This window comes from Dipodomys merriami, unplaced genomic scaffold, assembly GCF_024711535.1.
Source record: "Dipodomys merriami isolate MVZ:Mamm:240054 unplaced genomic scaffold, mDipMer1.0.p SCAF_5, whole genome shotgun sequence".
Taxonomy (NCBI): domain Eukaryota; kingdom Metazoa; phylum Chordata; class Mammalia; order Rodentia; family Heteromyidae; genus Dipodomys; species Dipodomys merriami.
In genome coordinates, this window is record NW_027206068.1 from 60,596,953 (window position 1) to 60,623,923 (window position 26,971).

Here is a 26,971-nt window from a genome sequence, read left to right on the forward strand (position 1 = left end):
AAGTTGAGATCTAAGGATCATGGTTCAAAGCCAACCCGGGCAGGAAAGTCCATGAAACTTATCTCTAATAAACTACACACAAAAGGTCGAAGTGAGCCGGGCGCTGGTGGCTCACGCCTGTAATCCTAGCTACTCAGGAGGCTGAGATCTGAGGATCGCGGTTCAAAGCCAGCCCGGGCAGGAGAGACCGTGAGACTCCTATCTCCAATAAACCACCAGAAAACCGGAAGTGGCGCTGTAGCTCAAGTGGTAGAGTGCTCGCCTTGAGCTGAAGAGCTGAGGGACAGCGCCTAGGCCCAGAGTTCAAGCCCCACGACCGACAAAAAAAAAAAAAGGTCGAAGTGGTGCTGTGGCTCAAGTGGTACAGTGCTCACCTTGAGCAAAAGAAGTTCAGGGATAGTGCCCAGGCTGAGTTTAAGCCCCAGGACCAAAAAAAAAAAAAAAAAAAAACTCTCACAGACTTTCCCTTGGCTTGGCTTTATCTTTTTGGTAGTTAAATGGAGATATGAGACTCAGTCTTTCCTGCCTAGGCTGGCTTCTAACTGTGATCCTCAGATCTCTGCTTGCAGCATAGCTAGGATTACAGGTATAAGCCACTGGCCCCTGAGACATTGTTAATGGGACATTCACAATGCCATTTATTTGTCTGTCTATCTATCTATGGTCGGTCCTGGGACTTGAACTCTGGGCCTGGGCGCTGCCCCTGTGCTCTTCAGCTCAAGGTGAGCCTCTACCACTTGAGCCACAGCACAACTTCTGGTTTTCTGGTGGTTAATTGGAGATGAGTCTCATGGACTGCCAGGGCTGGCTTTGAACCATGATCCTTAGATCTCAACCTCCTGAAGTAGTTAGGATTAGTCGTGAGCCACCGTGCCTGGGTACACAATTCCATTTATTTTAATGAAATAATATTTAATTGGACATTAAATCCCACACTGAGGCAGGGCCAAGAGGATTATATACTAAATTCTGGATTATATGCTAAATTAAAGGCCAGTCAGCTACATAATGGACTTACCTACAAACAAATAAGATTCTTAAGATTGGGGCCAGAGGCTGGGAAGGTGGCTCAGTGGTAGAGTGCTTGCCTAGCATGCATGAAGCCCTGGGTTTGATTCCTCAGTACCACATAAACAGTAAATCAGGAATTGGTGCTGTAGCTTGAGTGGTAGAGTGCTAACCTTGAACAAAAGAAGCTCAGGGACAGTGCCCAGGCCCTGAGTTGAGGCCCCAGGACTGGCCAAAAAAAAGATGCTTAAGATTTTCTAAGTATATATTTATTCCAGGAAAACTATACTACTTGTTTGCCTGTTCCATGCTCTGTGTGGTTTTCTTGAGTAAACTTGGAATAATTTGAAATAAGGGCTTGCCCATGAGAGTTTGTTTAGTGAAGAATGAAAGCTAAATCCTGGTTAGCCTCAATTTCATTCTCAGCTTTTTTTCTACCACTTGAGCCTCAGTTCCATTTTCAGCTTTTTGGAGGTTAATTGGAGATAAGGGTCTCATAGACTCTCTTTGCCAGGCTGGCTTTGAACTTGTGATCTCAGATCTCAGCCTCCTGAATAGCTAGTATTATAGGTAGCTGTGAGCCTGGCTTGGAACTCTTTTTTTTTTTTTTTTTTTTTTGCATATGTGGTGCTGAGGTATCAAACCCAGGGCCTCAGGCATGTAAGGCAAGCGCTCTACCACTGAGCCACCTTCCCAGCCCCTGGCTTGGAACTCTTAATTCTCAAAGTTAGCTTCCAGGGCTGGGAGGGTGGCTCAGTGGTAGAGTGCTTGCCTTGCATGCATGAGGTCCTGGGTTTGATTCCTCAGCACCACATAAACAGAAAAAGCTGGAAGTGGCACTGTGGCTCAAGTGGTAGAGCGCTAGCCTTGAGCCTAAGAACTCAGGGACAGTGCCCAGGCCCAGAGTTCAAGCTCCATGACCAACCAAAAAAAAAAAAAAAAAAGTTAGCTTTCTTAAGTTTTATTAGATATGCCTGGAGATGATGGTTTGCTACATGGGAATAAGAATACCAGTTCAGGGCTGGGAAGGTGGCTCAGTGGTAGAGCGCTTGCCTTGCATGCCTGAGGCCCTGGGTTCGATTCCTCAGCACCACATAATCAGAAAAAAAAAAGCCGGAAGTGGCGCTGTGGCTCAAGTGGTAGAGTGCTAGCCTTGAGCTGAAGAGCTCAGGGACAGCGCCCAGGCCCAGAGTTCAGGCCCCACAACTGAACCCAAAAAAACAAAACAAAACAAAAACAAGAACAACAAGAGAATACCAGTTCAAAATGAACTTGGCCATGCAAAGTTTACTTCTGTGTAAGGATGTATCATTAACCAAAAGTTTGGCAAGCAAGCACACAAAGCAGGTAGTCTGCGCCTTTTCTTTTATCCTTAAACCCATCAGGCCTTGCCCCTCTGCTCAGCGTGGCTGTGCTCAAGTTTACAATCTGCAAAAGGAGGTGGCTTAATTGACCAGAAGTAGGATACATCCTACATGCAACTAAAGTGGTGTGAATTTGTAGTAGGATGTCTTTTTTTTTTTTTGGTCGGTCGTGGGGCTTGAACTCTGGGCCTGGGCGCTGTCCCTCAGCTCTTCAGCTCAAGGCGAGCGCTCTACCACTTGAGCTACAGCGCCACTTCCGGTTTTCTGGTGGTTTATTGGAGATAGGAGTCTCATGGTCTTTCTTGCCCGGGCTGGCTTTGAACCGCGATCCTCAGATCTCAGCCTCCTGAGTAGCTAGGATTACAGGCGTGAGCTACCAGCGCCCGGCTAGGATGTCTTAATTAAAGTGTAGCTAAAGGAGGTAACTAAAATGTAATCAACAAGAGCCATGCCACCTGGCCAAAGCAGGCACTTTTCAGAAAAAACAATTCCCACAAGAATGACAGAAAGAAGCTGGGTTATAGTGGTTCACGCCTGTAATCCTAGCTACTCAGGAGGCTGAGATCTGAGGATCACGGTTCAAAGCCAGCCCAGGCAGTAAAGTCCATGAGTCTCTTATCTTCAGTAAACCACTCAGAAAACTGGCAATGGCACTGTGGCTCAAATGGTAGAGTGCTAGACTTGAGCTAAAGAGCTGAGGGACAGTTCCCAAGCCCCACAACCACCACCACCACCACCACCACCAACAACAACAACAACAAAGAATGATAGGAAGCAAACCACTTTGATAGCAATACCTGCTTTTCTCAGTTTTTACACAGAGTCATCTTAACAGGTAGTAAGATAACCCAGTTCTCCTGCCTATTCATTTAGCTTACTTTTTTTCTTTTAGTTTTATTTTAATTTGTTTTGTATCTTAGGGGACTTTGTACAAAATAGTCATTGTAAAGTAAGTAACTAAGTTCCTTCAGTTTGTACTGAAAGGTTTTTGTTTTTTTTTGTCAGTCGTGGGCTGAACTCTGGGCCTGGGCACTGTCCCTCAACTCTTCAGCTCAAGGCTAATACTCTATCACTTGAGCCATAACGCCACTTCCGGTTTTTTTTCTGCTTATGTGGTACTGAGGAATCGAACCCAGGGCCTCGTGCATGTGAGGCAAGCACTCTACCACTGAGCCAACTTCCCAGCCCCAAGTTTTTTTTTTTTAAGTCTAAGTGTCATACATCACTAAATGACAGAGACTATCTGAGAATTCATTAGGCAGTTTTGTTTGGGCCACATAAGGATATACTTACATAAACCTTGATGTAGTCTACTCAGTGAGACTCTATGGTATGGTTACTGTACATACAAACCTCTGTAACATTATGAACAAGATAAAATATTTTTTATTTTTTGTTCGTTGAACTCTGGGCCTGGGCACTGTCTCTGAGCTTTTGTGCTCAAGATTAGTGTTCTACCACTTTGAGCCACAGAGCCACTTCTGGTTTTCTGGTGTTTAATTGAATCTCACAGATTTTCCTGCCTGGGCTGGGTTAGAACTGGGATCTTCAGATCTCAGCCTCCTGGGTAGCTTGGATTATAAACTTTGGGAGCATTACTTTAAGCTTAGTGAATATGATGGTTTGGGGCATTTCTAAATCGTATGTCGACTACCTTATAAAGACACCATACACGTCATCTACACGTAATTTTGAAAAAAATTCTTCAAATTAATCTTATTTTTCTGTAAGTTTTTAAACTTTTGTTTTTCCTCGCCTCTCCCAGGGCTTGAACTCTGGGTCTGGTTCCTGAGCTGCTTTTGCTCAAGGCTGGCATGCCACCACTTGAGCCACACTGCTACTTCTGGCTTTTTCTGTGTATGTGGTACTGAGGAATTGAACCCAGTGCTTCATGCATGATGCTAGGCAAGCACTCTATCACTAAGCCACATTCAGCCCAGTTTTTTTTTTTGGGGGGGGGGGTCCGGTCATGGAGTCTGAACTCTGGGGCTGGGTGCTATCCCTCAGCTCTTCAGCTCAAGGCTAGAGCTCTACCACTTGAGCCACAGCGTCACTTCTGGCTTTTTTTTTCTGCTTATGTGGTGCTGAGGAATCGAACCCAGGGCCTCAAGCATGCAAGGCAAGCACTCTACCACTGAGCCACCTTCCCAGCCCCCCTAGCCCAGTTTTTAAACTTTTTGACTCTTAAAATATTTGGTTTGAGGAGCTAGGGACTTGTGATTCCCAATTGTAACCCTAGCTGCTCAGGAGGCTGAGATCCAAGGATCTCAGTTTTATGCCAGGCCAGGTAGGACAGTCTCCAATTAACTACCAATAAGCCTGAAGTAGAGGAATGGTTCAAGTGGTAGAGCACCAACCATGAGCATAAAAAGCCAAGAGCATGCCAGAGGCCTTGAGTTCAAGCCCCAGTTTTCTCTCCCTTCCTCCCTCCCTCTTTTCCTCTCTTCGTGCTCTCTCTCTCTCTCTCTCTCTCTCTCTCTCTCTCTCTCTCTCTCTCTCTCTCTCTCTCACACACACACACACACACACACACACACACACACACACACACACACAGAAACTTTTTGAGTACTTACATGATAGCACAGTGGAAATTTCCACATCTGACCTTGTGATCAATCAGTCAAAACACAAGTATGCTGGGCACCACTGATTCATACATATAATCTTTGCTACACAGGAGGTTGAGATGACTGGCCACAAACAGAAACAAAACATAAACCAGGTACAATGACTCTTTTAAGAGTAGAAAGAGCACCACCAATGAGGGAGGGAGGAGTGGAAAGCCCACTAATAACCTGGTCTCCACTGGATAGAGTTGACCCACCAGCTCATCTCTTCAGTCTCCATCATGCCTTTACATTTGCACGTATTCAGCATTCTAGAGTTATAAACTATGTATATATATGGGATACTTTAAGAATATAGTTTGTATTTGTACTTACATGTAAGCTATCATATAAACTATAGCACTATACAAGTAGAAAACAATCAGTAGGATAGAAAACAATCAGTATTATTTAAATTGGAAAGGCTCCTGACCAGTTGAAAAATTCCTGTTAACCACCTTTACTATGTTTTTAAAAATAGGAATATTACTTTTTAAAAAACTAACATACATATATGCAAACACACATGACATAATTTTTTTTCTTTTTGGTTGGTTGTTGGGCCTGGGCACTGTCCCTCAGCTCTTCCACTCCAGGACAGCGCTCTACCATTTGAGCTACAGCACCACTTTCGACTCTTTCTGCTTATGTGGTGCTGAGAAATCAAACCCAGGGCCTCATGCATACAAGGCAAGCACTCTACCACTGAGCCACCTTCTCAGCCCATAAAATGTTTTTTAAGACCAATTTTAGGTTTATGGAAAAGCTGAATAGAAAGTACAGAGTTCCTGTAATTCTCTTATTCTTGCTTTAGTAGATTTGTTATTTGTCAGTATTAACTGAAGTCCATAATTTACATTAGAGTTATTTTTATGTTGCGGTCTGGATTTTGAAGTGTGTAACCATGAGTCTCCTGTTTTTGTTTTTGTTTTTTGGGTCCGGTCGTGGGGCCTGAACTCTGGGCCTGGGCACTGTCCCTCAGCTCTTCAGCTCAAGGCTAGTGCTCTACCACTTGAGCCACAGCACCACTTCTGGCTTTTTTTCTTTTTGGTTATGTGGTGCTGAGGAATCAAACCCAGGGCGTCATGCATGCAAGCAAGTGCTCTACCACTGAGCCACCTTCCCAGCTCATACCATGAGTCTCCTGTTGCAGTATTGTATAGAATGTTTTCATTCTCCTAAAAAATGTACTTCCTTGCCTTGCCTTCTTGATCTTGTCACTGTCAGTCACTGAGTTTGTTATTACTGTCTCTGTAGTTCTGCCTTAGTCTTTTCAGATTAGCCTTTTCAGTTTAATAATGTACATCTTTATCTTTTCTTTTTTGTTGGTACTGGGGATCGTACCCAGGACGTTGCACTTGCTAGGCAAGCGCTTTGCCACTGAGCTACATCCCAGCCCATGTACATTTTTATATAATTCATTGTAGTCAGGATTACAGGTGTAAGCCACTGGAATAGTTTTTCTTCTGTCCTTCCCCTTTTTTCTCTTCCCTTTCCTTCTTCACTCCTTTTCTTTTTGTGGTACCAGACTTTGAACTTGAGCCCTGATCTCATTTGGCTTGGCTTGCTTGGCTGATCCCATCTCAGCCTCCAGAGTAACTAGGATTACAGGTGTGAGCAACTGGTACTCGGCTGGCTAATGCTTTTTTAAAAGCACATTTCTTGCCAGGTGTGAAAGAGGCTGATATAGGAGGATCATGAGTTGGAGGCTAGCTTGGGCTATATAATGATATCTGGTCTTAAAAAAATTCCATCTCAGCTGGGCATTGGTGGCTCACACCCTGTAATCCTAGCTACTTAAGGAGGCTGAGATCTGAGGATCATAATTCAAAGCCAGCCTGCACAGGAAACTCCATGAGACTTATCTCCAATAAACCACTCAGAAAACCGGAAGTGGCTCTGTGGTTCAAGTGGTAGAGTGCTTGCCTTGAGCTGAAGAGTTGAGGAATAGTGCCAAGGCCCAGAGTTCAAGCCCTACAACCAACCCCCCCTCCAAAAAAAAAAAAAAAAATCCGTGTCGCTCAGGTAATGTAAAGAAATGCTTGTTTGTCCTGCGATAAAAATGATGTCCTTCCAAGCAACTAAAGTTGGTATAGTTGGTCGTTCTTATATGAATAACACCAGCTGGTTGTACTTTTTGTCTGCTTTCTATTTTGTTTCTCTCACTCTGTCTCTCGGTCTGTCTCTGTCTCTCTGTCTCTGGTTATTTCTACAACTTTCTACTGATTTGGGTTGGGCAGTCAGAGGACTACACTTGGAATTGTTAAAAGGCAAGGTAAGACATTTTCTGTTACAGTCCCTTCACGGGGCTATGTTAGTTGGCTATGTTACTATGATTGAGATTGCAACATTGGTTACAGTATTGTTGGGTTATTTGTTTCACTATGTATAAGCTTCAGAGATAGAAATAGTGGAATACTCAATAAAACATGTCTTACAACTTGTTAATAATAGAAAACCTATAAAATATTTTGACTATGTACTGCAAGAGTTTGTTTTTTTCTTACATTTCTCTAAGTTACACTTTTCAGAGGATCAAGTTTTTGTTTAAGGCTAGTTCTATTCTCTTTTTTTGTACTTCTGTTTTGTGTACATTTGTATATACCTCTAACTCTAGGAGAATTATGTATTAAAAGATTCCATTCCCCTAGTAGTTGAAGGACAAGGATTGTATCAAGTCCTAATCTAAGTACCAGATGTTCTGAGCTAGTCTTTCTGTTACATACCTGTAGAGCCCTTGGTCCAGTAGTATCCTGGGCATAGTGGGATGTTGTTTTTGTTGTTTGTTTGTTTTGTTCTTTCTTTGTGCAGGCTACTTCAAGCCAGGATAAATAAGACTCAAATCACCAGTGCCCCCTAGAGGTTGTCTAGGACTTCCCCATGAATACATCTAGCCATAGCTCTCTTCACACTTAACAGAATGATCAGCTGGCCAAGATTCTGTTCTACTTAGCTGTGTTTTCTTTTTCTTTATCTCATTCGTTTATTTATTTATTTGTTTAAATATCGGTTGTGGTGCTTGAACTCAGGACCTATGTCTGAATTCTTTTGCTCAAGGGTAGTGCTCTGCTACAGTTCCACTTCTGGTTTTTGAGTGGTTCATTGGAGATTAAGAGTCTCATGGGGACTTTTCTGCCTAGGCTGGCTTTAAATGTGATCCTAAGATTTTAGCCTTCTGAGTAGCTAGGATTACAGGCATGAGCCACTGGCACCTGGCCTTACTTGTGTTTTCTTAGTGGAGTTACATACTGTATCTAATTCCTCTTCTTTATGAAGGCCTTTAATAATTTATATTTGGCTTTCCCCTAATCCTAGTGAACATAGTTATATGTCTTTAAAAATTGAAGTACATAGCACCAAATACAGATGTGGTTATTCTAGTCACATGTTGCCTGCTGCTTGTCATGTGATACTTGCTTCCATACTTAAATTTATTGTGAGCCTATATGATTTTTTTCTTTTGGTCAATGCTTTTTAGTCAAGTTTTTATCTTTTAAGACTTACAGGATTCCTTTCTACTAATGGTTTATAACTATAATCTATCTTGCACAACTCAAAGAATCTGTTGTAAAGCATAGCTCTAGTTTTAGTTGTACCTAACTGTTGGTTCATTCACTCTTTTTCACTAGTATACTCTTGTGGGGTACGTGATAAATGTTATTTTTTCTGATTGCTTCCTTTCCTCTGGCTTTACTATACCTCATTCCCACAGTAAGTGTCAAGCTACAGATGCACATAGCCCTTTTCTTTTAGGCAATAGCTCTATTTTAATGTCCCTTGTAATAGCTAAAATTCTTTTCTTAAGAACAAAATCTTGGCAGCAGAATTAAACATGACACTTTTATTCCAGCATATTACTGCTGGTGAAATAGGCAGTTGACTTGTTTTGACCCAAGTGAGCTTAGTTCTAAGAGACTGGGAAGGTGGGTGACAAGCAGCTTTTGGCGGTTTGACAGGCAGCTGCAGGATGCCCATTGTGGCTAGGACCAAGTGGCTGCGGGAAAGTGTATATGGCAAATTACATTTGATGGCCTCTTTTTCCCCCTGATTTTGAGAATTTTATCAGAGATTACATTAAGAAAATGGTAATGAGAAAAATATTTTATAGGATATTTTTATGGGAAAATTTTTTCTCCCTTGTCCAGTGACCTATACTTTAAGAAAAAAAGTACTTATTCTAAATGGATGCAACATTAGTAATCATGGAAATTTTTTTTGTGTGGTTTTTTTTATTAACAGGAAACATTGTATACATGTTAATGTTTTAGAAATCTGTACCTTATTAAATTTTATAGGTTAAACAAATTTTAAAATGGAGATGCTATTTCTCATCTTAAGTGAAATCATTTTAGTTTTAAATCTAACTACTTTCTAATTTTATTCCTTTCAGTCTTTTATTTTGTACTTCTAGATAAGGCTTTTTCTTTTTTTTTTTTTTTTTTTTTTTTTGGTTGGTCATGGGGCTTGAACTCTGGGCCTAAGCGCTGTCCCTCAGCTCTTCAGCTCAAGGCGAGCGCTCAACCACTTGAGCTACAGTGCCACTTCCGGTTTTCTGGTGGTTTATTGGAGATAAGAGTCTCACGGTCTCTCCTGCCCGGGCTGGCTTTGAACCGCAATCCTCAGATCTCAGCCTTCTGAGTAGCTAGGATTACAGGCGTGAGCCACCAGCGCCCGGCTAGATAAGGCTTTTTCTAAAGATACCTTATTTTAGTGAATTACAAAGTAAACATGGGGATTTGAATTTTTGATAGATTCAGTTCAAACTTAGATTTATGTTGCTTTTTTAAGTGTTTATGTGTAGGAGCCATTTTTATTTTATGTCACTTAGAAAGGTACTGTTTTTATATGACAGTATTTTATTACATATATATTGTCTTAAAATATATGTATGTTGTCTAGGTAATTTAGTAAGTTCTAATCTGTTCAGTAAATAATTTTGAGGGATTATTGTGAGCCTTGAGCAGTTCTGAATGTTGAGGATAAAGTACTGAATAAAACAGAAAATCTTAGCTCTCCCAAGTTATTTTCTATTCCTATTAGAACATAAGTAAACAAACAGATATACAAGGTGTAGTGAATGTCACAAGGTGAATGATGTCAGCCAAGATAGTTTCCACACTGTTAAGATTAAGATTCACTAGTACTTAGGCTGCAAGTGGAAACCTGGGCTGGATGTATTAATGGATGTTTTGACTGACTACTGATTTTTGATTGGTGTGTAATTTGAATGATTTTTTTTATGCTTATGGTCTCTTTCCTTTCATTGTATTTACAATTTTGTGGTTGGATTTATAACTTTAGTTGTTGCATTTATTGTTACATAAAGTAATACTTTACATGTACATTTTTACAGCCAGGCATTTACACTTTGTGTATTGATACTGTGGTGTATTGATAGTGTGTATTGATACTGTATTGAACTTGGTGTCACATGATAAGCAAGCATGCTACCACTTGAATCACACATTTCACTTTTTAAGAGTGGTATAGCTTTATATTACTCAGGAGACTGAGATCTGAGGATCATGGTTCAAAGCCAGCCCAGGCAGGAAAGTCTGTGAGTCTCTTATCTCCAATTAACCACCAGAAAACTGGAAGTGGTGTTGTGGCATAAGTGGTAGAGCACTTGTCTTGAGCTGAAGAGCACAGGGACAGTGCCCAGGTCCAGAGTTCAAGCCCCATGACCAACTACCCCCCTCCCCCCCCAAAAAAAGTGACATAGCATTATAACCAAGATTGGGCCATATGAAATTGCTGATAATTGTTTTAGATCTGTAAAAAGCAATTTAATATTGGTTAGTCTATTACTGTGCTTTACCAGCTTATAAAAAATGAAATTTGGGCCGGGCGCTGGTGGCTCACGCCTGTAATCCTAGCTACTCAGGAGGCTGAGATCTGAGGATCGCGGTTCAAAGCCAGCCCGGGCAGGAGAGACTGTGAGACTCCTATCTCCAATAAACCACCAGAAAACCGGAAGTGGCGCTGTAGCTCAAGTGGTAGAGCGCTCGCCTTGAGCTGAAGAGCTGAAGGACAGCGCCCAGGCCCAGAGTTCAAGCCCCACGACCGACAATAAATAAATAAATAAATAAATAAATAAATAAATAAATAAATAAATAAATAAATAAATAAATAAAAAAAAATAAAATTTGGGCTGGGTGCAGGTGGCTCAGGCTTGTAATACTATTTACTCAGGACACAGATCTGAGGATCGAGGTTTAAAGCCAGTCTGGGCAAGAAAGTCTGTGAGACTCACATATAATTAACTATCCAAATAGCTGTAAATGGAGCTGTAGTTCAAGTGGTAGAGTGCTAGCCTTGAGCAAAAAAAGCTCAGGGATCTGGGACTGGGAAGGTAGCTCAGTGGTAGAGTGCTTGCCTTGCATGCATGAGGCCCTGGGTTCGATTCCTCAGCACCACATAAGCAGAAAAAGCTGGAAGTGGTGCTGTGGTTCAAGTGGTAGAGCACTAGCCTTGAGCTGAAGAGCTGAGGGATAGCGCCCAGGCCCAGAGTTCAGGCCCACGACTGGCCAAAAAAAAAAAAAAAAAGCTCAGGGATCCTACAGTAGATGGATCCTACAATATATGAGTCGATCCAAAAAATGTGGTACCTATATACAATGGAATTTTACATAGCCATTAAAAATAATATTATGGCATTTGCAGGGATATGGATGGACCTTGGACAAATCATATTAAGTGAGGTAAACCTCAGAGACACAAACAGTGCATGTTTTCTCATGCGGAAAGCTAGATCTAAAATACACAGAATTCTAGGCATCCACACACAGCGATACCAACAGAGGATACTCTTAGGATAGGAACACAAAGATGCAATGCCTTTGTGCATCTGATCATATAAAATAATACTTATAGAAGTAAACTCTAGAAAAAAGAAACAAGGTACTTTTTTTTCTTTGTTCCTTGGTTGGATTTTTGTCTGGTTTTTGTTTTGCCAGTCCTGGGACTTGAACTCACTTTAGGTCTAGTTGCTGTCCCTCAGCTCTTCAGCTCAAGACTAGCGCTCTACCACTTGAGCCACAGCGCCACTTCCAGTTTATTTATTGGAGATAAACCTGGGGTTTGGTTTTGAACTGTGATTCTCAGATCTTAGTCTCCTGAGTAGCTAGGATTACAGGTGTGAGCCATTGGCTTCCCTGAGCTGCTTTTGCACAAGGTTAACACTCTACCACTTGCCACTTGAGCCATAGCACCATTTCCAGCTGTTTATGTGATATGAGGAATTGAACCCAGGCTTCATGCATGCTAGCTAAGCACTCTACCACTAAGTTACATTCCCTGCTCCCTTTGTTACTGTTTTTGTTTTCTTTTTGTCTTGTTCACTTATCTGTCTTTGGGAGTATATGGGAGCACAGAAATGGAAGGACACAGGGTGAACAAATGCAGTAGTGGTACTTAGTAGACACCATGTTGAAATGAACTGTACAACTTGTGGTTGGGCTCGGGAGGGAAAAACAGAATGAAGAAAGGAATGACATCGGAAAAGAAGTGTACTCTTTACCTGCCCTACATGATTATAACTGTTCTATACATTACCTTTATAATAAAAATAATTTTTTTTGGTTGGTCATGGGTCCTGGGTGCTGTCCCTGAGCTTTTCAGTTCAAGGCAAGTGCTCTACCACTTGAGCCACAGCGCCACTTCTGGTTTTCTGGTGCTTAATTGGAGATAAGAGTCTCACAGACTTTCCTGCCCAGGCTGGCTTTGAACCTCGATTCTCAGATCTCAGCCTCCCGAATAGCTAGGATTACAGGCATGACCCACTGGTACCCAGATAACAATTTTAAAAAATTTAAATAAAAAGCAATTAAAGAAAAAAAAAGTCTCAGGGACAATGCCCACCCAGTCCCTGAGTTCAAGCCTCAGGACAGGCACCAGAAAAAATGAAAACCTGGGTGGGTGCTGGTGGCTCACACCTGTAATCTAGGTACTCAGGAGGCTGACATCTGAGACTCCCAACTCAAAGCCAGCCCTGGCAAGAAAGTTGAGACTTTTATTTCCAACTAAACACCTAAAAGCTGGATGTGGAGCTGTAGCTCAAATGGTAGAGCACTAGTCTTGAACACAAAAGCTGAAGGGACAGTACCTAGACCCTGAGTTCAAGCCCCAGAACCAGCAAAAAGAAAAAAGTATAAATATGAAAATACTTACTAGAAAGCATTATACTTATCACCAAGATGTGAATTCTGTTCTTGCCACTCCATTTGCCTTAGATCAATTACTTAACCTCTTGCTTGTCAGTGATAGTTATAATGCCTTATGGAATTGCCAAGATTACCTGATTGTATGTAAAAAAAAAAGTGCCTAGACATAGTACAGATAGTAAGGTCTCTATAAATGTTAGCTGTTATTGCTGTGAATGCTTTACAAGACAGGCATTATCATTGTTTCACAGATGAAATAAACATTCATATGAGTCTGCACAAGCTTACAAGAGGAGTTTCTGACTCTCAAATTCTAGTATTTTTTTTTGTTTACCCTACAACTATCTCCTAAAAGGAAGGGAAAGAGGAAGGAGAGGACAATTTTTATAAGTTACATAGTAAATACAGTGCGTGTGTGTGCGTATGATTCACATGTGTCAACACTAGGGCTTGAACTCAGATCTTTGTGCTCTCACTTGGCTGTTTTTCCTCATAATTGGCACTGTGCCACTTGAGTAACACCTTCATTTCTGACTTTTTGCTGGCCATTTGGAAATAAGAGTTTCTCAGATTTGTTTGACCAGACAGACTTTAACTAAATTATCAGATCTCATCTTCCTCAGTAGCTAGGATTACAAGCATGAGGCACCAGTGCTTGGCATCAGTACATCCTTGAATTTCTCCAATATGTTGGAGAATAGAGCAAGTTTACTTGGTGTGGTTACTTTTTTTTTTTTTTTTTTTTGGTGGCCCACCATGATGTACACAAAGGCAGAAGGTTATCAAGTTTGAGGGGAGCCTGGGTTCTGGAGACAGAACAGAATTCTGTCTCCAAAACAAAAACCTTGCCAAATGTGGTGGCCATATCTGAAATCCTGACATGCAGGAGGATCACCTCTACTTCTGTTTTTTTGCTGCTTAGTTGGAGATATCCAGTTTGTCTACCAGCCTGGTCGCAAACTGCTCTCTCTAGATCTCAGCCTCCTGAGCAGCTACAATGACTGTGTAAGCCACACTGGCACCCAGCTACAATACATTTTTTATAGAGAATTGTCTGTATTTTTTAAAGATTCAAAAAATGTTAACAACATGGAGAATTTTACATTATATTAAATGAAGAAAAAAAAAACATTTGGAAAGCAGTTGAGGTATTATAAACTGGTTTAAAGCAACAAACCAGACAAGAAACCAGGAGGGATATGCTTAAAAACATACGCACCAGATTGTTAACTTGATAACAGCTATCTCAGGTGTTTTTCAAGTTTCAAATAGAAGTTTTAAGTTTCTTTTTTGCTTGTTCTGGGGCTGGAACTCAGGACCAGGGCATTTTTGCTCAAGGCTAGTGCTCTACCCCTTGAGCCACAGCTCCACTTCCAGCTTATTTGCTGGTTAATTGTAGATACGAGTCTCATGGACTTTGAACTGTGATCTCAGACCTCAGCCTCCTGAGTAGCAAGGATTACAAGTATGAGCCACTGGCACCCAGCTGAGGTGTTTGTTGTCTTTTTTAAAAAGTATCTTTTTTTTTTGGGGGGGGGTCTGGTCATGGGGCCTGAACTCTGGGCCTGGGCGCTGTCCCTCAGCTCTTCAGCTCAAGGCTAGCGCTCTACCACTTGAGCCACAGCACCACTTCCAGCTTTTTTTTTTCTTTTTGCTTATATGAGGAATCGAACCCAGGGCCTCAGGCATGCAAGGCAAGCGCTCTACCACTGAGCTACCTTCCCAGCCCAAAAATGGATCTTTTTTTGTCAGTCTTGAGGCTTGAACTCTGTGCCTGGGCGCTGTACCTCAGCTCTTCAGCTCAAGGCTAGTGCTCTACCACTTGAGCTACTTCTGGTTTACTGACTGGCTTTGAACTGAGATCCTCAGATCTCAGCCTCCTGAGTAGCTAGGATTACGGGTATGAACACCCAGTGACCAGCTTTCTTTCTTTCTTTCTTTTTTTTGGTCGGTTCTGGGGCCTGAACCCTGGGCCTGGGTGCTGTCCCTCAGCTCTTCAGCTCAAGGCTAGCGCTCTACTACTTGAGCCACAGCGCCACTTCTGGCTTTTTCTGCTTATGTGGTGCTGAGGAATTGAACCCAGAGCGTCATGCATGCAAGGCAAGCGCTCTACCACTGAGCCACCTTCCCAGCCCTGCCTGGCTTTCTTTTAAAATATTTAAAATTACATTTTCTTAATTACTCAAAAAATGTTCCACTTCTCTAAGAATACGTTTCTTTTGTAACTAAAGATGAGAATTATCAGTCACAGTTTTGTTTTTTCTGGGGAGGGGTTTGGTTTTTTGGAATCTTCATGTTAACATAAAGCATCTGATAAGAATGGAAAAAATGATTGAATTGCAAAGATTTCCTAGCTCTGGGACATTGGTATTTACACTTTTTTTTTTGGTATAGAGATATGTCCTTTGGTTCTGTTATTTCAGAAAAAAAAAAACAAAAAACATATATGGTGTGATAATGAATACCTGAAATACTGGCACTTGGGAGGCTAAGGCAAGAGGATCTCGTTTGAGGCCACTGAGCTGCATAGGTGTTTGAGCCCATCCTGGACTATACATAGCAAGAATCTCTATTTCAGAAAACCAAAAGAAAGGAAAAAACATGCATCAAATCATCCCTCAGAGCTGGGAAAGTGGCTCAGTGGTAGAGCGCTTGCCTTGCATGCATGAGGCCCTGGGTTTGATTCCTCAGCACCACATAAGCAAAAAGAAAAAAGCCAGAAGTGGCGCTGTGGCTCAAGTGGTAGAGCGCTAGCCTTGAGCTGAAGAGCTGAGGGACAGTGCCCAAGCCTAGAGTTCAGGCCCCACGACCGGACCCTCCCCCCCAAAAAAAAATCATCCCTCAGAAGTTAAGAGACAGCTTTCACTGAATGTTGGTTGTGTAGTGACAAATCCAGCAGAAATGAGGCCTCACACAGAAGCAGCCAGGCAACAATGCTGTATTTCACAGTGTACAGGGGCTGAATAAAGTGTCCTTTGTGCTAGCTCAGACTGAGGGGCGGGACTTGTGGCAATTTATGTTATTTCTCTTTAATGGAAATTGAGGCAGCCTCTAATCCTGCTATCAAATGACAACTACTTATTTGATTTTTGGTAATTTGGGAGCAGGTGTGGACAGATGATTATTCTGCAAAAAAAGAAAAAGAAAAAAGAAAAAAAAGTCCAGGACAGCTGCATTTTGACCCAACCATCAAGTGGGTTGTGTACCAAACTAGCCATGTTCTAAAACAGGTATGGCTTTAGCAGCTCAACTTACTTTAATTGAAGTAATTAATTTGTAGAGGCCCATAAACACCTAAATGTGTATTTTCTAATACTTCTTATTATCATTGTCACTAATATTAAGCACTATACCAGACGCTGGGTGGTAAACCTGAATGTGGTATTCAACGTGAATAGATTGCCTTCCTCTTTCACAGGTGGGTCAGTCTTGGCTTTATTTTTGTCAGATTAAGTAGCAGTAATAGCTGTTCAGAGACAATCGAGTGCTGTTCCTTTAGTCCCAGACTCCTTGCATAGTTGCCATCTGGGTGTTCATTGTTGCCCCTTGCCATGCTGTGTGCTTTCATAAGCTGTTGCCTCTGCTGGAAATGCCCTTCTTTCATTCTGGAGCCTGAAGAGTTTTTTGTTTTGTTTTGTTCAGTCATGGGGCTTGAACTCAGGGCCCGGGTGCTGCCCCTGAGTTTTTTTTTGCTTTACCACTTTGAGCCACAGTGCCACTTCAAGTTTTCTAGTGGTTAATTGGAGATGAGTTTCATGGTCTTTCCTGTCCAGGTTGACTTTGAACCGAGATCTTCAGAGCTCAGGAATAGCTAGATCTTTAGATAGGATTACTATTATAGCATGAACTACCAGAACCTGGCTGAGGAGTGTTTGTTTTTGTTTTTTAAATGGCAAAGCCTACTGATTTATTAATTCAACATTTCAACATGTAGAATTTTTTAAAAAAGGTTTTGTAACCTAGTGGCTTAAGAATTTTGTAGGGAGGTGAGTAGGTAATGTGCCCAGAGAGTAAAATGAGAGCTTTACTTTTGATTCTGTATACCAGTGGGTGGGGAAGAAACACTGAGTGTCTTTTTTTTTTCTGAAATATTGAATTGAATTAGTGTAATAGACAGTTTGGCCTGATTTTTCTTTTACATAAACATCTCATAAATCTCTTAAACAGTGATAGATAGATAGATAGATAGATAGATAGATAGATAGATAGATAGATAGATAGATAGATTATGACTAGAAGCAAGTTATTTCAAAACGTACAAGATAGTATATTTATCATAAACCCCATTAAATTAAATAGAACTTACAAGAGTTGACATTTTAAAATATTTAGTGAGGTAGTGTCAGCTAATTCTTTTTTTGTGTTGCTCCAATTGAAAACGCAGGTAGTTTGTTGCTTGTGCTTTATATTTTTTCCTTTGGTTTTGGCACCCTCTAGTGTTTCGACTTTGATTAGCAATACCACCATGAAATGGTCTATTTTTCATTTGAGGGGAGTAAATATCAAAATGTTTTGGAAAATTATGTTGTTTTTTAAGGAAAAATGTATATAGCTTTTACCATCCTTGAAAATATCTATTATATAATAAAAGATCAAGAATCATGCACTGGTGGCTCATGCCTATAATCCTAGCTACTCAAGGAGGCTGAGATCTGAGTATTTCCCAGACAGAAAAGTCCTTGAGACTCTTATCTCCAATAACTCACCAGAAAACTGGAAGTGGTGCTGTGGCTCAAGTGGTAGAGTGCTAGCCTTGAGCTGAAGAGCGCAGGGGACAGCACCCAGGCCCAGAGTTCAAGCCCCATGACCGACAAAACAAACAACAACAAAAAACTTCTACTGTGCTCTGTAAATATTATTTATTCCAGTATAGTAAAAAAAAAAAAAAAAAAAAAAAGCCCACTTACGTAACTTTAGATTCTTCTGTGCTGCACCTGTCTTTATATATGAAATTTTATGACAGATGTATCCCCCATTATATACCATGTCCAATTTTAAGACTGTAAAGAAAATGCAAGGAATTTCAGCTTAAATTTATTCCACTGAAATAGACCACAAAAACGGTTAGCTGTATCTACTTCATAAATAGCAACTTATTTGGTCAACACAATAATTCTGTGAAATTTTATTCTCTCCTCCATTGACATAACCAAATTAAGGCAGAGATACCAAATGAAAATTGTGTGAGATGGCAACAGTTGTTGGAGAAGGGATTCAAACCCAGTACTGTGCACTCAGCCAACCTATTGTGGCAGTGAGGATCTGTGTTGAAGCAGATATAAGAAAGACTGACCAGGAGGCTGTCTAGACCCTTGTACACATTGAGTCCTGTATATAATAACTTCTTGTAAAAAGAGTAATTCTAAAATTCCTGTTAGTCATACTGGGAATTAGAGTCTGTACTCACTGCTGATTTAGAGTAGATACATAGTCCTGCATACAGTTGTTACTCCCTTTCCACACTTTTTTTTTCTCTGTTATTCAGTTACTCACAGTCTGAAAATACTACACGAAAATTCCAGAAGCAAGCACTTCATAAGTCTTAGGTTGCATAATGTGTGGACTGAAGAGATAAAGTTTTGCCCCATCCTGGTCCTAGGTGCATTAATCCTTTTTCAGTCTGACCTGCCTGTGTTGGAGATGCTGCCTTCCTGATAGTTACTTTGCAGCCTTCTTAGCTAGGAGAACAACTAACAAAGCATGGCAGCACTTATGTCCACAAACTGTTACTTTACTTATACAATGCCCCAAAAGGCAAGGAGAGTGATGCTGCCAATTCAGATGTGCCAAGGTAAGCTGTAAACAACCTCCTTCACTGACGCAAAGTTATCACAGATACACATGTATAGGAAAAAATAACAGTATATATAGCATAGGTTTGGTGTTAGTCAAATGTCAGACATCCACTGAGAGTCTTGAAATGTTTCTCCATGGATAAAGGCAGACTACTGTAGCCTGCTAAGAAGTAGAGTAATGGATGAAGGTTGAAGCTGCCATGCCACCATATTTTCTTTGGTATGTATAAATACCTGGTCCTTCCAGTGAATCATATGACAAATCATTTTGTGATTGTTGTTTAAAAAGGCACATTTCTGTGACATTGATTTTTTTTTTGGGGGGGGGGCCGGTCGTGGGGCCTGAACTCTGGGCCTGGGCACTGTCCCTCAGCTCTTCAACTTAAGGCTAGCGCTCTACCACTTGAGCCACATGCCACTTCCGGCGGTTTTTTTTTTTGCTTATGTGGTGCTGAGGAATGGAACCCAGGGCCTCAAGCATGCAGGGCAAGCGCTATACCACTGAGCCTTCTTCCCAGCCCTGACAATGATTTTTTTAAATTGTGTTTTTATTATCTTTTTTTGAGGGGGGAGGGGGGCTGGTCCTGAGGCTTGAACTCAGAGCTTGGGCCATGAATCTCTCAGTGCTCAAAGCTAGCATTCTACCACTTGAGCCACAGCTCCATTTCCAGCTTTTTCTGAGTGGTTTATTAGAGATAAGAGTCTCAAAGACAGGGCTGGGAAGGTGGCTCAGTGGTAGAGCGCTTGCCTTGCCTGCGTGAGGCCCGGGGTTCGATTCCTCAGCACCACATAAGCAAAAAGAATAAAAGCCGGAAGTGGCGCTGTGGCTCAAGTGGTAGAGCGCTAGCCTTGAGCTGAAGAGCTGAGGGACAGTGCCCAGGCCCAGAGTTCAGGCCCCATGACCAGACCCCCCCCCCAAAAAAAAAAAAAAAAAGTCTCAAGGACTTTCCTGCCCTTGGCGGTCTTTGAACGGGGATCTTCAGATCTCAGCCTCCTGAGTAGCTATATTTAAGTAGTTGTACAAAGGAGTTGCCATTCAACAAAGCACTTAGTGAATACAGTGTGTCTTGTATCATTCTCACCCTGTAATGTTGATTTTTGAGATTTGCAGGAATATTAGAATTAAGTACCTTGGTTAAAGAGTAAGTAAAATAGATTCAGAAACAAAAATTTGTATCTTATTTTTCTTCCAGGCATCCTATTTTTCTATTTGTGAGGCATTTTATACTCTCAATTTTTGTGTGTATGCTAGTCCTAGGGCCTGAACTCAGTTCCACATGCTCTCACTTGACTTTTTCACTCTAGGTTCCACTCCCTCTTCTCTTCTTCTCCTCTATTTGAGCCACAGTACCATTTTAGCTTCTTGCTAGTTAATTGGAGATAAGTGTTTCACAGATTAGCTGGGTGCTGGTGGCTTACGCCTGTAATCCTAGCTACTCAGGAGGATGAGATCAGAGGATCACGGTTCAAAGCCAGCCCATCGGGGCAGAAAAGTCTGTGAGACTCTTATCTCCAATAAACCACTCAGAAAACCGGAAGTGGCGCTGTGGCTCTAGTGGTAGAGGGCTAGCCTTGAGCTGAAGAGCTAAGGAGCAGTGCCTAGGCCCAGAGTTCAAGCCCCATGACCAACAACAACAACAACAACAAAAAGTTTCACAGACTTTGAAATCTCAAGCCTCAGATCTCAGTCTCTTGAATAGAATACAAGCATTTATGCCACTGGTTGCTGGCTAACTCTTAACTTTAATGGTATGTTGAATTCAGATTTTATACTGACATCCATCAATCCATAGAAACAGCCTAACAACAGTCTAATAACAATCATTAAAATAGACCTAAATGCCCTTCTTTGAGAGTCTTGGGGTATAGCCAAGGCTGGCCTTAAACTAGATATTCTCTTGCCTGAGTATATCACACCTAGCATTAGAATAACTTCTTTATTGAAGCTAGGAGTCTAGACTAATGCTTAGTAGCACCTATGAATATGATAAGGATATGCATATTCTTTTGTACCAATCAGGGCCTAGAAAATCACGTGACGTATTTCAGAAATTTGATTCTAGGAATTTGATGAGGCAGGTGTTTGAAGACTGAGAGAAAAAAACAAGTAGACACACTGAAGAAATTCAAACAGGGAGCAGCTACCAGCCCTAGGGCTAAGGGAAGAGAAGAGAACCCCCCTCTCTCTCCTCTCCTCACACACACAGCAATCTAACCTTTGAGTGGGATGCTCTGCAGTTGGTATGTAACCACTAGGGGAGGCAAAGCAGAATTGGAGCTGGGGGATGTGGCTGCCCTGTATTGGTGGAAGGAACACAGCAGAAAAAAATACCTTCTCCCCTCCTCTCACAGTCTCTGTGTGAAGCTGGCAGGCAAATCTGGAAACCATGGTTGGTTGACCTTGCCTAGAAAGCACATGCAGTTAGCTCTCCTCCATGGATGCAGATTCTATGAATTCAACCAACTGTGAATTGAAAATAAGCAGAAAAACACTGTATCTGTGCTGAACTTCTTATTCAATACAATTTGAACTAATTACACTATATTACATCTTATAAGTAGTCTGGAGATGATTTAAAGAATGTAGATTTTAACTGGGCATGATGATATGTACCTGTATAACACCCAGGAAGCTGAGGCAGAATAATCTTGACTGTTAGGCAGCCTAGGATGCATAATGAGACTGTATCTCAAAAGTGGTAGTGAGGAGAAGGAAAAATAAGAGAATATAGGTTCTGTGCAAATACCACATCATTCATTTGTATTATTAACTTTAACTGGTTGTACAAAGATGTTTCAGTTCTACAAACAACACCAGTGTGTGTGTGTGTGTGTGTGTGTGTGTGTGTGTGTGTGTGTGTGTGTGTGTGTGTGTGTGTGTGTGCGTGTGCGTGCGCGCGCGCATATGCACACGTGTGCCAGTCCTGGGGCCTGAATTCAGGGCCTGGGCACTGTTCCTAAGCTTCTCTTGCTTAAGGCTAGGACTCTACCACTCGAGCCACAATACCACTTTGGCCTTTTCTGTTCATGTGGTGCTGAGGAATCAAACCCAGGGCTTCATTCATGCTAGGTAAGCCCTCTACCACTAAGCCACACTCCCAGCCCAAGATGAGAATCTTACAGACTTTACTGCTCTGGCCAGTTTCCAACCTTGACCCCCTGATCTCAGCCTCCTGAGTAGCTAGGATTACAGACGTGAGCCACTGGCACCTGGCCAGTAATACATTTATTAGGTACTAAGATAAAATTACTCGTCAAAAAAAATAAACAGGATCTTTGCTCAGAAAACATGTTGGCAGAGTAGAGAAAAAGCAAGTAACTATGTGAATGAAACTCAGGTTAACTGAGGATTTAGTTCATCATCTGCAAGGAGTTCTGGAACCAATCCTTTATAAATAAAAATATCTATATAGAAAAGAAGCCTTGGAAATGAGATAGCACAATCTTACAGGGAACATACAGACACTGTAATTGTCTCAGGTTAGCATTAGTAATTTAACTTTTTTTTTTTTTTTTTTTTTTGATGGTCATGGGGTCTGAGCTCTGGCCTGGGCGCTGTCCCTCAGCTCTTCAGCTCAAGGCTAGCGCTCTACCACTTGAGCCACAGAACCACTTCTGGCCTTTTCTGCGTATGTGGTGCTGAGGAATCGAACCCAGGGCATCATGCATGCAAGGCAAGCACTCTACAACTGAGCCACCTTCCCAGCCCAGCATTAGTAATTTAAATGAGCAACCCATTACTCCAAGCATTTATTTATTTATTTATTTATTTATTTATTTATTTATTTATTTATTTATTTATTTATTTATTTATGCATGCCAGTCGTTGGGTCTGAACTCTGGGCCTGGGCGCTGTCCCTCAGCTCTTCAGCTCAAGGCAAGCTCTCTACCACTTGAGCCACAGCGCCACTTTTAGCTTTTTCTGCTTATGTGGTGCTGAGGAATCAAACCCAGGGCCTCATGCATGCAAGGCAAGCACTCTACCACCGAGCCACCTTCCCAGCCCCCTCTCCAAGCATAATTTGCTCCTTGAAGAGCTTCTCTTCAAGGAGCAAATTATGACTGATAATATTCATAGACTTTGTAGCCCAAAGCCTTAGTTTTAGAGAGTTCCCACTGTTGTTTTCATAAAACCATCCAGTTATCCCCAAGTCATCATAAACAGCCCACCATATGAACCAGATTCTTGGGCAAGATAAGAGCCTCATGAGCTTTGAACTAGGATTCTCAGATATTAGCCTCTTTAATAGCCAGGAATACAGATCTGAGCCACTATGCCTAGCTCCCTTCCTTCTCCTATCTCTTTCTGATAGTGCTAGGGATCAAACCCAAGACCTTGGTCATGTACAGTAAATACATTCTTTCTCAGTCATTCTTGTTTACTCCTTCTTGCATAGTCTCTGTAAAACCAGGCCTGACCTATAGCCCTAACCATTGGCCCTCTCCATTTTGTGGACTTTAGAAAATTGTGTTGGCTCAGTACAATTTTACATTCTACAGTATGTATAGGAGAATAGTTGTGACAGGCCTTTTTAGTGCAGATCTCTTACATACAATTAACTCTATCTTCAAAGAGATAATATGAGAAAAGCTGCTGTGGTTTTGTTTTTTTTTTTTTCTATTAAAGTGGGTTCTTTCTGTCAATCTTATGAGAAATGTTTTTCTGAAAAGTTCCTATTTTGGCTGGGTGGCTTGGCCTCCCTCCCCCCCCCCCCCCCCCACACACACATTTTAGATACATCCTCTTCCTGGTAGACTAATTAAGACATCCTGTTAAGAACTCCTTGAATTTAGCTACATCCTGTTTTTTTGTTGGTGGTGGTGGTGGTGGGGCTTGAACTCTGGGCCTGGGCGCTGTCCCTCAGCTCTTCAGCTCTAGGTGAGCGCTCTACCACTTGAGCTACAGCGCCACTTCCGGTTTTCTGGTGATTTATTGGAGATAGGAGTCTCACGGTCTCTCCTGCCCCGGCTGGCTTTGAACCGCGATCCTCAGATCTCAGCCTCCTGAGTAGCTAGGATTACAGGCGTGAGCCACCAGCGCCCGGCTCTACATCCTGTTAAAGCACATCCTTTTGCAGATTATGAACCAATCTGAGCAGAGGAACCAGGGCTTACTGGGCTAGGGAATAAAAAGGAGCAGCTGTCTGCTCAGTGTACTTGCTTGCCAGATTTGGCTGATGTTATACTGTTCTGCAGTAAATTTTGCTTTGCCTAGTTCATTGAGTTGGTGTCCTTATTTTCCTATGCAGCACCATAACATCCCTAGCCATATCTAGCAATGTCTAATTTTAAGACAGAATTTGAGGCCCAATGCTTGTGAGAATTGTCAGGTAACGAGTGAAGAAGGATAGAATCATAGTCACATGGATCTTATCTTAACTTTGGATCATGTCATTTAATTCTCATCATTCTTTTAAAGTTAGGTACCATCTCTTCCCACCTTACCTCTTTTAATACTTATGACACAAAGCTGGGCACAACGACTCATACCTAATCATAGCTACTCAGGAGGCTGAGATCTGAGGATTGCAGTTCGAACTTATTAGGAGCAAGAAAGTCCATGAGACATTTATTTGTTTGTTTGTTTGGTTGGTTGGTTTTGGTTGGTCATGGGGTCCTTGAACTCAGGACCTGGGCACTGGCCCTGAGCTCTTTTGCTCAATGCTAGCACTCTACCACTTTGAGTCAAAGCTCCACTTCTACTTTTGGAGATAAGAGTCTCACAGCAACTTTCCTTCCTGGAAAGGCTTCGAACTGTGATCCTCAGATCTCAACCTCCTGAGTAGCTAGGATTATAGGTGAGAGTCACTGACACCAGGCTTCATTAGGCTCTTATCTGCAATTAAGCACCAAAAATCCTGGAAGTATAGCTGTAGCTCAAGTGGTAGAGTACTAGCCTTAAGTACAAAAGCTCAAACAATGCTCAGGCTGAGTTCAAGCCCCAGAACTGGCACAAACAAGTAGCTTAAAAATTATTAAGTAACTTGCCCCAGAGTTCTGGACATTTGGATAATTGTCTATGCTGTCCTTTATTTTATTTTATTTTTGTGCCAGTCCTAGAGCTTGAGCTCAGAGCCTGGGCACTGTCCCTGAGCACTCTACCACCTGAGCCACAGTGCCACTTCCAGCCTTTTCTGTTTATGTGGTACTAAGGAATCAAACCCAGGGCTTCATGAATGCTAGGCAAGTACTTTACCACTAAGCCACATTCTCAGCCCCTGTGCTGTCCTTTAAAATGCATATTATTTCATGTCATATATTAACAACTGTTTTTACTTTTGTTAGCCAGAGAATCTGACCTCTTGAGGATGAAGCTGAAATGCTTCAGCAAAAGTGTCTTAAGATTTGCAAAGCCCTGTGTTCCATCCCCAGCACTGCAAAATTAATCATTACAGTAAAAGGGAAGTGGAGTCTAATGATCTCCAGCCATATGTATGTGTCGCTCAGCTACTTCAGACATCTTGCTTATTTATGAGTTTTTGAAAGCAAACGTTTAAAAGTAGCCATCCCACTTGATTCAAAAAAGCCCCAAACACCTTGGCTTTGTTTTTGATTATGTAGAATACAAATAGAGAAGCTGGAAGAATGGGCTTGGGGAAAGAGGTAGGAAACGAAGAGGCACTGGGGAGTAGTGACAAGCCAGTGAGCAGACAGCCCTATTGATTTATGCTGTGAACTGCATTATGGAGCAAAGAATTGAAATCCATTATGCCAAGGACAAAGCATACAAATCCCTTTGAAAAGCAGTTAGATGCCATCTAATCCCAAATCATTTAAAAACAATTTTGAAGTACCCAGAATTGTAAAATGCCCTAAGCAATTTTTCTCTCAGACTAGAACAGTGAAATGAATGGAAAAATAGCACTTTATTGGTATCTTCCTCTCATATATTGTGTTTAATTGTGTGGCTGCTCAATTACATTTTAAGTAAGTACAAACCTGGGGGCTAGGATTTGTCCTTACTGTGGAACACACATTAAACATAGGACATAGAAGAAACCTGAGCAGCTTATCAGGTATCTCCCTTTAAATTTGCTTTTCTCCAAAATATTCTATAATCTCAGACTCATCAAAAGCTGCAGGAATAGTACAAGAATTCTCATTTACTCTTTACCCAGATTTTCTAAGTATTAATCTTTAATCCAGTTTTCCTCATCCTTTTCTTTCTCAAAAAGTAGTGTCAGTTATCTCTTAAAATGCTTTGTGTAGGGGCTGGGAAGGTAGCTCGCGGCATGAGGCCCTGGGTCCAATTCCTCAGCACCACATAAGCAGAAAAAGCAGGAAGTGGCACTGTGGCTCAGGTGGGCTTGAGCTGGGACACTGCCCAGGCCCAGAGTTCCCGCCCTACAACCAACTCCCCTCCCCCACAAATGCTTTGTGTAAACTGGGCCCTGGAGTACCACTATGACTCAAGTGGTAGGTAGAGTGCTAGACTTGAGCACAGAGGCTTAGGGACAGTGCCCAATCTGTGAGTTCAAGCCCCAGGAGGACTGGTTTTTGTTTTTTGTTTTTTAAAGCCTTGTGGCAAAGCACTTGCCTAGTAAGTGCAAGATCCTAGGTTCAATCTCTAGTACAAACAAAAAAAAATTTTTTTTAAAAAGAAAAACCTATTCAGTGCTTAAAGCCAGATACTCAGAGAAGCAAAGGATTTTATAAGCTTTCAAAGATGCAAATGAGATTTTTTACAATAATACATAGTAAAAGTATAATTTGCATAAATAGAAAATCATTTTCATTTTACATGTAGCTGTAAAGATCACATTTCTATTTATGGCTGCTTTTTTGGGGGGTAGAAAATTAGATATTGCAGAATTATTGTTTATTATAATAGTCAACTTTGTGTGTAGGTTAATGCAAAGTGGGGTAATATTAGTATACAGGTTTAACTCTTCAGTATGAATCCAGTTTATAATTTTAAATCCATCAGTTTTATCTTTAAGAATTAATTCTTGCTGGGTACCTCTCTGGAAGCTAAGATCTGATGATAGTGGTTCAAAGACAGCAGGGGCAGGAAGGTCAGTGAGACTCCTATC

At 41.5% G+C, this 26,971-nt stretch overlaps 1 protein-coding gene across 13 annotated transcripts in view; it reads left to right on the forward strand.

The window, feature by feature from the left end:
- Positions 1 to 26,971, forward strand: part of Nrf1 (nuclear respiratory factor 1) — a 127,439-nt gene that overhangs the window by 15,118 nt on the left and 85,350 nt on the right. For 2 of the 13 annotated variants that reach the window (XM_069996746.1, XM_069996749.1), the window contains exon 1: positions 15,337 to 16,373. The exons of 8 other annotated variants lie outside the window; for them this stretch is intronic. The gene's annotated coding sequence lies outside the window, so the exon portion shown is untranslated. Of the gene's footprint in view, positions 1 to 15,336; positions 16,562 to 26,971 lie in introns of those variants that run through there. 3 more of the 13 variants (XM_069996747.1, XM_069996745.1, XM_069996744.1) reach the window with 3 other exon arrangements.